Source organism: Malus sylvestris, chromosome 5 (assembly GCF_916048215.2).
Source record: "Malus sylvestris chromosome 5, drMalSylv7.2, whole genome shotgun sequence".
Classification (NCBI taxonomy): Eukaryota; Viridiplantae; Streptophyta; class Magnoliopsida; order Rosales; family Rosaceae; genus Malus; species Malus sylvestris.
This window is the reverse complement of record NC_062264.1, coordinates 2624931-2637595: the sequence shown is the minus strand read 5'-3', so window position 1 is coordinate 2637595 and position 12665 is coordinate 2624931.

Sequence of the window (12665 nt, the reverse complement as noted above, 5' to 3'; positions counted from 1 at the left end):
GCTTCGTCCGCAAAGTCAATTATCCAACGTGGGTAGCAAATGTTGTCCTTGTTAAGAAGAATCTGCCCAAGGAAAGTCTCCTGCTCCAAAAGGTCTTGTGGAGAATGTGTGTCGATTACACCGACCTAAACAAAGGATGCCCGAATGATAGCTTTCCTTTTCCTCTCATAGACAGACTTATAGACTATACGACAGGGTGTGAACTTCTGAGCTTCATGGATGCTTACTCAGGATACAACCAAATCCTCATGAACCCTCCAGGCCAAGAACACAAAACCTTCACTACTGACAGGGGACTATATTACTATAAAGTCATGCCCTTCGGCCTAAAGAATGCAGGAGCAACTTATCAGAGACTGGTCAATTCAATGTTCGGCCGAACAGATTGGGAATAGCATGGAAGTTTACGTTGATGATATGTTAGTCAAGAGCAAACATGCCGACCAACACATCACCAACTTATCTGAAACTTTCACCATTCTGAAGAGGTATCGAATGAGGTTGAACCCCAACAAATGTGCCTTCGGCATAGGCTCTGGCAAATTCTTAGGCTTCATGATAAGCCAACGAGGCATTGAGGCTAATCCCGAGAAGATCAAAGGAATCCTCGACATGAAGGAACCGGTAACTTCAAAAGACATCCAGAGCCTTACTGGCAAGGTGGCAGCCTTAACTAGGTTCATCTCTAAGACCATAGACAGATGTGCTTCTTTCTTCAAAGCATTTAAGGGAAGTAAGAAGTACATTACATGGATTGATGAATGTGCTAAGGCATTCAAGAACCTCAAAGACTACATGAGTAAAGCCCATTTGCTCTCCAAACCTGAGGTTGGTGACACTCTCATTATCTATTTATCGGTATCGGCTTTAGCAGTAAGTTCCGTTCTCATTCGAAATGATGGTAATGTCGAACGACCTATTTACTACGCTAGCAAGGCCTTACAAGATGCTGACACGATACTCCAACATTGAGAAATTGGCTTTAGCATTGGTCATGTCTGCTCGAAAACTTCGCCCTTACTTTCAAGCACACTCCATCATCGTGCTTACTAATCATCATCTTCGACAAATACTTCAAAGTCCTGACACTTCTGGGCGAATGATCAAATGGGCGATAGCATTGGGTGAGTTTGACATCTCCTACCAACCAAAGCCAACTGAGAAAGGCCAAGCAGTGGCAGACTTCATTGCCGACTTCACATATCCTGTTGACATTGTTTCTACACCTAAAGAAGTGGTTTCATTACCCTCGGGAGCTCAGAAAATAGAACCAACAGCCCCAACATGGAGTCTATATGTTGATGGCTCATCCAACCAATAGGGTTGTGGAGCAGGACTAGTCCTTACGACCCTTGACAAAGTGGCGATGGAGTATGCTCTTCGTTTCAAATTCAAGGCGTCGAACAATGAGGCCGAATATGAAGCCCTCATAGCAGGCTTACGTTTGGCCAAACATCTTGGGGTTAAACGAATTGATATCTTCAGTGACTCCCAATTGGTGGTTAACCAGGTCACCAACAATTTTGACGCTAAGGATAGCTCCATGGCTGCATATCTAGCACAAACACAATTATTGCTTAAGCACTTCCACTACCAGATCACCCAAATTCCTCGAGCGGCAAACAGTCATGCAGATGCTTTGGCTCGCCTCGCCTCAGTGGTGGAAGACAAAATTGGGAGAAAAATTCAGGTCGAATTATTGGCAGCACCAAGCACCATGGCTGCGGAAGTGTGCAACTTAAAACAGGGGGATAGTTGGATTACCCCGATTTATAGATTCCTTGCTCATGGCACCCTTCCAAATGACAAAGTCCAAGCTAAGTAGATTCGATACAAGGCTATTCGTTACTTGATCATTAATGACCAACTCTACAAGCGGGGTTTTAACTTACCATACCTAAGATGCCTTATGCCTGCAGAGGGGGAAACTCCTTTGGGAAATACATGAAGGAGTCTGCAAAGATCATGCTGGATCTCGATCCCTAGCACACAAGGCTTTTCACCAAGGATATTACTGGCCAACACTCCACCAATATGCCATCAGAATATCCTGCTCATGTGATAAGTGTCAACGCTACGCAACTATTCCTCACTCCCCTTCCGAGCTGCTCACTCCTATGATCAGCCCTTGGCCTTTCGCCCAATAGGGACTTGATTTGATTGGCCCAATGCCTGCAGGGAAGGGCAAGGTTCGCTATGCAATTGTTGCAGTTGACTACTTCACAAAGTGGGCCGAAGTAGAACCTTTGGCAACCATTACTGAGGTAAAAATAGAATACTTCGTATGGAAGAACATCCTTTGCAGATTCGGCATTCCCAATGCGATAGTCACTGACAACGGGCGACAATTCGACAACAATAAGTTCAGGATGTTCTGCTCTAAGTTCAAAATCAACTTATGTTTTGCCTCCCCAGCTCATCCTCAGTCTGATGGACAAGTTGAAGCCATTAACAAAATAATCAAGCGAACTTTGAAAACAAGCTTGGACAAGGCTAAAGGTTATTGGCCATACTTTGTACCCCAAGTTCTTTGGTCATACCGCACTTCATATCGGACATCAATAGGAGAAACCCCATTCTCACTTGCCTTTGGTACAGAGGTAGTTGTCCCAGTTGAGCTTGAACAAGCAACGTTCCGAGTCCAGAACTACGTGCAAAGGGAAAATGACAAACAATTTACCCTCAACTTAGATCTAGTCGAGGAACACAGAAACCAAGCTCAATTGAGGAATGTCGCCTACAAGCAGCGCATCTCCAACTACTATGACTCCAGGGTCAAACCTCGTTTTTTCAAAGTGGGGGACTGGATATTGAAGAAAATATTACTCTGCGACAGAGTCTCGAGTGAAGGAACACTTAGTCCAAACTGGGATGGACCATTTGAAGTTGTTAGCATCAGTCGCCCTAACTCCTACAAGCTTAGAAGCTCCGATGGCAAAACCATTGGCCATCCATGGTACGCCGATCACTTGAAGTACTATTACAAGTAAACTCACATTGTACAAGTGTTAAGCTTCAGCCGTTCAACATTCTATGTAACGAAGACTATTTGGCATGAATTCAATAAAGAGGTGATTTAGACAACTCGGTCCTAATCCTCTTACATTCCTAGCAATGAAACACTTGGGTTCAAAGCTTCAACATGAATGCTTCTAACATGAAACAAATTCTACGTATATGTCAACAAGACTATACAAATAAACGAACAGCTTCACAGTATATTCGTTCAATCATACATTCCAACACATTCGTACATAAGCTAACTGTGCTTTGAAAGGGTTCAACATACTTTGTGTCATTCGACATTTGTTACAATGTGCCTAGACACCTTGCCCTTATTCTCACCAACCAGGTGATGAAATGTGAAGAAGGAACTCATCTTCATGCCACCAACCAGGTGATGAAATGTACAACCCGTACTCTCTTTCATGCCACCAACCAGGTGAAGAAGGAACTCATCTTCATGCCACCAACCAGGTGATGAAATGTACAACCCGCACTTTCCTTCATGCCACCAACTAGGTGATGAAATGTACAACCCGTACTATAATATCATTTGGCAACTTGTCATTCATGCCACCAACCAGGTGAAGAAGGAACTTATCTTCATGCCACCAACCAGGTGAAGAAATGTACAGCTCATACTCTAATATCATTTGGCAACTTGCCATTCATGCCATCAACCAGGTGATGAAATGTACAACCCGTACTCTTCTTCATGCCACCAATCAGGTGATGAAATGTACAACCTGTACTCTAATATCATTTGGCAACTTGCCACTCATGCCACCAACCAGGTGAAGAAGGAACTCATCTTCATGCCACCAACCAGGTGATGAAATGTACAACCCGTACTCTAATATCATTTGACAACTTGCCACTCATGCCACTAACCAGGTGATGAAATGTACAACCTGTACTCTCCCTCATGCCATCAACCAGGTGATGAAATGTACAACTCATACTCTAATATGATTTGGCAACTTGCCATTCATGCCACTAACCAGGGGAAGAAGGAACTCATCCTCGTGCCACCAACCAGGTGATGAAATGTGATGAAAGGTGATGAAGGAACTCACCTTCGTACCACCAACCAAGTGATGAAAGCAACTCACCATTCATTCCACCTACTAGAAGACGAGTGGTACAACTTGTACATGTGAACTCCTAGCATTCACAAATAATAAAAAACCCTCAAGCTTGACAACTCAACAAGGGGAGCACTTATGCCCAACAAGAGTTATAGTCACCAATAAAGCCTTATTGCAAGCCAACAACAACTTCAGTGCATGGCATACGAAGATCAAGCTATTCAGCCATCTTGCATCTGCTTCAAACATTTCCCCACTGTAACAATGCAAACACTACAACTCGTAGAAAGCTTCACACACTCTTGATTAAGACAGTGTAAAGCAAAATCAATTTATGGTGCCAACAAGAGCTTCATCAATGGAAGGCAACCACAATTCTCAAAAGCTTCACACACTCTTGATCAAGATAGTGTGAAGCAAAACCAATTTATGGTGCCAACAAGAGCTTAATCAAATGAGGGCAACCACAATTCTCAAAAGCTTCACACACTCTTGATCAAGACAATGTGAAACAAAATCAATTTATGGTGCCAACAAAAGCTTTATCAATGGAGGGCTACCACAATTCTCAAAAGCTTCACACACTCTTAATCAAGACAGTGTGAAGCAAAATCAATTTATGGTGCCAACAAGAGCTTCATCAATTGAGGGCAACCACAATTCTCAAAAGCTTCACGCACTCTTGATCAAGACAGTGTGAAGCAAAACCAATTTATGGTGCCAACAAGAGCTTCATCAATGGAGGGCAACCACAATTCTCAAAAGCTTCACACACTCTTGATCAAGACAGTGTAAAGCAAAACCAATTTATGGTGCCAACAAGAGCTTCATCAATGAAGGACAACCACAATTCTCAAAAGCTTCACACACTCTTGATCAAGACAGTGTGAAGCAAAATCAATTTATGGTGCCAACAAAAGCTTCATCAATGGAGGGCAACCACAATTCTCAAAAGCTTCACACACTCTTGATCAAGACAGTGTGAAGAATAACCAATTTATGGTACCAACAAAAGCTTCATCAAAGGAGTTCAACCACACTTCTCAAAATCTTCACACACTCTTGATCAAGACAGTGTGAAGCAAAACCAATTTATAGTGCCAACAAAAGCTTCATCAATTGTGGGCAACTACAATTCTCAAACCTTCGAAGCAAATTCAAGACTGTTTGAAGCAAATTCAATTTATATGGTTCATCCAAACCTTCGACTACTACAAGGTGTGGCTTGCATCACAATCTCTTGCTCAACAGTGTGGAAGCAAAATTTGTATATGTTGTCTCTCCCACATTTTCAAATTTCTAGTTTCCCAAAAAAAAAAAAAAAGTTCAACAAAAGCTTCAACTCCAAAGCTTCACCAACAAAAGCTTCATCAATGGAGGACAACTACAAATTCTCAAAAGCTTCACATTATCTTGATCAAGATAGTGTGAAGCAAAATCAATTCATGGTACCCAACAAAAGCTTCAACTTCAAAGCTTGACCCACAAAAGCTTCACCCACAAAAGCTTCACCTACAAAGCTTCAACACAAAAGCTTCACCTACAAAAACTTCACACTATCTTAATCAAGATAGTGTGAAGCAAAATCAATTCATGGTGCCCAACAAAGCTTCAACCTCAAAGCTTCACCTACAAAGCTTCAACTCCAAAACTTCACCTACAAAGCTTCAAGTCCAAAGCTTTACCTACAAAAACTTCAACACAAAAGCTTCACCCACAAAAGCTTCACCCACAAAAGCTTCATCCACAAAAGCTTCACCTACAAAAGCTTGACCCACAAAAGCTTGACCCACAAAATCTTCACCTACAAAAGCTTCACCCACAAAAGCTTCACCTACAAAAGCTTAACCCACAAAAGCTTCACCTATAAAAGTTTGACCCATAAAAGCTTCACCTACAAAAGCTTGACCCACAAAAGCTTAACCCACAAAAGCTTCACCCACAAAAACTTCACCTACAAAGCTTCAACACAAAAGCTTCACTTACAAAAGATTCACACTATCTTGATCAAGATAGTGTGAAGCAAAATCAATTCATGGTGCCCAACAAAGCTTCAACCTCAAAGCTTCACCTACAAAGCTTCACCTACAAAGCTTTAAAATATATATATATATATATATATTTTTTTTTTCGGAAATTCGAAAATTCAAAAATTCGAAAATTCGAAAAAAAAAATCAAAAAAAAATTTTGAAAAAAAAATAAATAAATAAATTGCCTAGGTCTCCTCTTCTTTGGGCCTAACAACTTTCATAACAAATATATATTAAGAAGGAGTTTTGGGCTATCACTTAGAAAGGAAGTGCCTCATTCGTCAACTCCCTCGACCGGAGACTTAGGGAACTCCTACCATATGCTACTGCACCTTGATACTCGGAAGTCTCACGACCACTCAATGACTTGGATTTTTCAAGTCTCCAAACGAGAAGTTTTCCTCACTCGGGAAATTAAGGGAGCACTACTTCAACCTACATGCTTCACTCACAAAGCTTCAACATACAAGCTTCAACAAAAGGAAAAATTCAAAGAACTTAGTGAAGAAGGCCTTGGTGTATTTAACACAATACGTTGAAATGAAGCAAGGCTTGTTTATTGATATCTCCGATAAGTTACAAATATGTACATATACATGAATCAAAATAAACAAACAAGAGGGAGCCTTCACAAAGGTTGCTCAGAAGAAGTCTTAGCAGTCGGCAGAGCCTCAGAAAGAGGAGGCACCAGAGGGTGATTATTCGGAGCCTCAGTACTAGGCAGAACCCCAGAAGGAGGAGGCACCGAAGGTTGATCATTTGGAGCTTCATTACGCGATATAGCCCCAGAAGACGAATGCAATAAATGCCTTTGGAACAAACCCACAAACCTCTGATAATCAAGTAAAATCTGACCATCAGATTCCTGCAGCTGGTCGAGTTTCATCTTCATGTTTGTAGCATAGTCATGTGCGAGCATGTGCAACTGTTTATTCTCATGCTTGAGCCCTCTGATCTCCTGTTTGAGACTTATCACATCAGCCGCCAATGATTCAACTTAGCGGGTTCGAGCAAATAGGCGTTGGGCCATATTAGACACAGAACCTGCACACTGAACATTGAGAGCCAGAGAATCCTTAACAGCCAACTTATCAGACCGTTTGGAAAGTAGTTTGTTATCTTTGGGAGTGAGAAGGTTCCTGGCCACCACCGCAGCGGTCATATCATTCTTCATCACAGAGTCCCCAACGGTAAGAGGACCAATAGGGGATAAGAAGGATGGGCGCCATATATTGTCTTGAGAAGGCATGGCTGCCTCTTCACCAAAGTTTAAGTCAAAACGACGGTCGGATGGGCCAGACATTCTCAGAAATGATGAAGGAGAAATGAGATGCAATAAATCTCGGGGAAAATTCCTACAAGCAATAACTCTCTGAATGTACTTCTTGCACACAATTGGTGCCCTTATAAAAGAAAGGGCAACAGGGCCGTTGGTTCAAAAATCGAAGAGGCACCACTCTCCGGATTCAAAATTGGTGTCATAGCTAGTGACCAATTCAAAATTGCAGTTCCAACTATGTTTTAAGAAAATAATACTGAAATGTTTACTTCTTCCTTTACAATGGACATGCATGAGAATGGTTGCTTCCTAGAGTTGATACCTTTGAAAAATGGGAAAACTAATAAAAAGTCCTTCACAAAACTTTTTCAATCGAAAAACACTTGGACAACTTTACTTATTACTAAGGACTTATATTATAAGGACAAGAAAACAAAAATAGAGTCACACTCCATGAGAATTTTTGAATTAAAAGAAAATATCCTTAATAATAAGGAAAGCGTCTTTAATAATAAAGAGTGTGCCCTCAACGATAAAGAAAGTTATTTAAGAGGTGCTCTTTATTAATAATAAAGGTTTTATGGGTGGGTTTTTACTAATTTTCCTTCTAATTAGTTACTCAATAACAAATATTTGAGTCACATCATGGAAAATGTGAGGTGCGTTGAAGGAAGCTTTGTATCTATTACAGAGTGGACTGTATTACTAAAAAATTGGCAACTATGGGGCTGCCAAGAACTTGGCATATTAGGTCTTGATGATGGTCGAGGCAGGATCGGAAAAAACTTGCAGCATCCGGTTCTTTCTTTCGTTCTCATGCTTGTATATATGTTTTCTTGCTTAGATGAAAAGGTTTTTAACTTTGGGCTCATTCACAGGGCTTTATAGAAAAATTGTAAAATGCATTGTTTCAAAACAATTCGGTTCGGTTCGGTTTTTTAATCATAGAAACATAATAAAAAAAATTTGGTTAGGTTCGGTTTTTAAATTCGGTTCGATTTTTTTCAACTTCGATTAGTGTTCGATTCACTTTTTTTTTCCTTTCGATTTTCGGTTTTTCAAACCCACCCTAGCTCTACCACCACTTTTATAGAATCTTAAGGGCGCTAAAAGCAATTTGCTGCAATAGAGGGCTGCACAAATTTGGGCCTCTACAAATATGTAGCTTTTGAAATTATTGTTTTAATCAGCATCCCTTTGATTAAAAATGGAGAGACAATCTTATTCTCATCCATTGAAAAGAAGCATAAATATTATAAAATAAAAAAAGTAATGTTAGAGAGATTAAATTTGTAGACTAAATTTTCAAAACTAAATGATATAGATGTAGATGATTGATTTATTACTTAAGCGTTAAGAAACGTGCTCATTCTTATTGGTAACACATTATTTAATTTTCCACTGCGGGTGCCATGACCAATGCATGCGGGCCTGCGTGTGTGTTTTTTGTCAAGCGAGTACGATGTGTGTGCAAGTAGAGAGAGAGAGTGACGAAGCCACATCTCTTCTTATAAAGATGATGTGAAGTTGTCGTTGGTGCCCTAAACCCAAATAAGCATCAATGTATTAAAAGCGTGGGGCGTGGGCGAGACGTCCGAGGGATAGCCCAACCTAGGCGTGAGGCGAAGCCTTACGGGACCTTAAATAATAAAGGACTATTGAGAAGAACAGAGGAAACAGGTGAGAAAAACAGAGGAAACAAGGACTCTTAGGGTTTTAAAAGTAAAAGAAAAACAGACTTGGCCAAAACGACGTCGTTTTGGACCAAGTCTTTAGAAAAAAAAAACAAAAAATCCCTCTTCTTCTTCACGGTTGTCTTCTTTGTGAGGATGCCACACAGCTTGCAACCATAAACCCAAATGGCAGAGCTTGAAAACAAAGTAGTCAACTTTGATTTTGGGTCACGGATGGATCTGGGAACGCCCGCCAACCGCCTTTAGGCACACCTTAGCCGCCTAGTCTCGCCTCAACCACGCCTCGGCGAGTTTTTGCCCACTCCCACTGGGCAGAGGCGTTATCACTCCTGCCCCACCTTCAAAGCCGTCTAGGCGCGCCTCGGGACGCATCTTTTAAAACATTGATAAGCAGCTGCTTTTTCGCCTCGTCCTTGGTCTATCGCAGTCGCAATCTGACGTCATGATAAAAGCTGCTGTAGTGGAAATGGGTAAAATTCTCTCCCTCTTCATGGTGGAAGCAAACAAGAACAACATTGATGATAACGGTATTTCTCGATTGCCAACAAGAAGAGCGGCTCTTCATCCTTATATTATTAGTATTGTTACAAGATCCATGACATTAACAGTGACATTTGCTCTTCCTAATCATCCATAACCATAACAACTGAAATTACGCTCAAATTTCTCTTCAAATGAGATTATTATTGATGAGAGGGAGGGGGACGAGGAGGAGCATGTATCGGAATCAGAGTGGTAACGCCTGTATTGATCTATTGCATTTTGTGGATGTAGAGGTGCAATCTTCTTACTAGTAGACATCTCTTTACACATAGAGAGCCTCCGCCTCCACTCACAAATATCTAATGCAGCAACTTCTGTCGCTGCCTTGGCTTCACAATCCATTCACAACCCTCAAGCTCATCCTTTATCTCGGAGATAACATCGACGATTATGAAGTGTTCTACATGGTCTTGCTTTGGTTCCACCACAACCACCCCAAAACCCTAGCCTCCAACATCGAGCCCTTTGTGGGCGACTACTGTGTTACCCACATTATGTTAGGTACTCAAGCCCAAGGGAAGAGCCCAACCCAAAAGACTAGTCCAATAGGTGGGAGGACCCCAAGGACTTAAAAACCCCTACACCCCCATAAGTGTAGTCAATGTGGGATCATAACATTACACCACCATTCGGAAGCCGACACCCACGACGACCCTTACTCTGGTGGCTTTCACTCTTAACGGCAACACACCCTTTGGTCGTCCCGTTAAGGTAGCCCTTTCCAGATCGCCCTATGCATAGCGTCAGGAACCAAGGCTTTGATACTAATGTTAGGTACTCAAGCCCAAAGGAAGAACCCAACCCAAAAAACTAGTCCAATAGGTGGAAGGACCCCAAGGACTTAAGAACCCCTACACCCCCATAAGTGTAGTCGATGTGGGATCATAATATTACCGAAATTATCTACCGCCTTATTCTTCTACAAGGAATCAGCACCAACACTCAGATTCTGATAATGTTCGTCATCGAATCAAAGACACCATTGCCATTGCCAACAAGGCTGCTAAGATGTACCAAAGCGACTCAAATTTTCAATTTTTACATGATAGGGTTTCAGATTTTTTTGTAAACCGCCTCAAGTCTGATATTGAAAATTTGAAGAAGAAGAAGAAGAATCAGACTAATGGTGATGGTGATGGTGATGGTGATGGTGATGGTGATAGTGATGATGCTATCCTGTTTAGCATGGCTGCAGGATATCTCCCATACACCGGCTACAGGGCCGCTACGCAACTATGTGAAAGCATTGCAAGGAAGCTTTTCCCGTAAGAAAATGAGGAGGTCGTGCAAAGAAGCCAACTGAAGAATGAGGTTTTGCTGCCGGTGAGGAAGATGAGATGTCATGGAATGATATTTTGAGGCAGGAAGCGTGATATTAAGCAGCATCTGGAGGACGTGAAAGCTGGAGTATTTATTAAATATAGCCAAAAATTAACTCTTAGTTTCAAAAATGTCACTTTTTATAAACAATTTCAAATATATCCAAAATTTCACCTAAATAGACACAAATACCCTCAAATGTAACAATTAAATAAATTAAAGGCTTTTTAGCCACTGTCGCCTCAAGCTCCGGTCCAACTTCACCTTCGCTTCTACACTCCACCACCACAACCATATCCCCTTCGACCCCCTCATCACCGACATTAAGCGTTGTCGCGGTTACCGTAAGTGGGAGCAGCAAAATTTCAATCATGCCTTCAACGCCTTTTTTCTTACTAATATCTTTTTTAGTTTTAAATATAAAAATAGTTTTTAAAGTTAATCCATTTGTTGTTGTATGATTGTATTTGTGAGACTCACATGGCGCCACATCATCACACTAACAGAGCAATTGACAGATTTTTCACGAAAAAACTAAAATGATCACGATGGACAAATTCAAGGAAAGACTAAAATGATTCACGATAGATAAATTCAAGAATACTACTAATTATTAAGGGCCATATTAAGGATTTATATCAATGTCATGAATCATTTTGGCTAAAAAGCTTTTAATTTATTTAATTGTTAAATTTGAGGGTATTTGTATCTATTTAGGTGGAATTTTGGATATATTTGAAAGATTTTATAAAAAGTAACATTTTTTAAGTTAAAGGTTCTTTTTGGCTATATTTGATAAATACTTTTGGTTATATTTGATAAATACTCTGAAAGCCCACTGCTTTGAGATTAAGATTGACCACAGTGATGAACCTAATACACTGCTGCTTCTTTCGCATGAGGTGATTGGCTATGTGGATGATCTCGATCTCGGGGACGTGGCTCAACATCACTGAAAGGCAATGGTGGAGGACTTCTTCAACAAAGGTAAGTGCAAGAATTGCTTGGTTGTATGTTACAAGCTGGATTGCACGTATCCATAATACCAGCATGTGTCGATGGCTTTTGTGCTACTCTTCTCTCAATTGAGTGAACAGCCCTGGAAAGGAAAGGTTGTCACTTTAGATTGATATCCTGGTCAGCTGTGCATGATACAAGGTGGCGATGATCTCAATTCCCAGTGCACCTTTCTGAGGGGCATGGACTGCCACGGCAAAAGTTGTTGCTTGATGGCGGTGTTTGATTTGATCATCCAAGAGGCTGTGAATGCCAATTTAAAGCCGGAACATATGATCAAGAAGGTGCTAGTTTTCACTTCCCATTCCTCTAGTCTCTTGATTTTGTAGAAACTAACACATAAATTAAACCCTATATATTATGAAATCATAGTATGAGTAAGTATGGATCGTTCTATTCTGGCGATTACAAAGGATGCTAATCAAAACAAATTAAACTTATAAAACTGAAAACTAAATTAAACTAACATTAAAACAATGAGGGGGGAGTTTTTGGACGAATTTAATTAAAACAAAAGTAAAGGGCATCAAGTAAATTAAGTTGTGAATGAAATATGGATGAAAGGATAGCTAAAGGATTCTTCTCCACACATGAAACATATGCATACAAATCGATTTCCAGTTATTCTTCCTATAAACCATGAATGACAATGCCCCAAATTAACTGTGAACAACACTAATTAACTCTCAG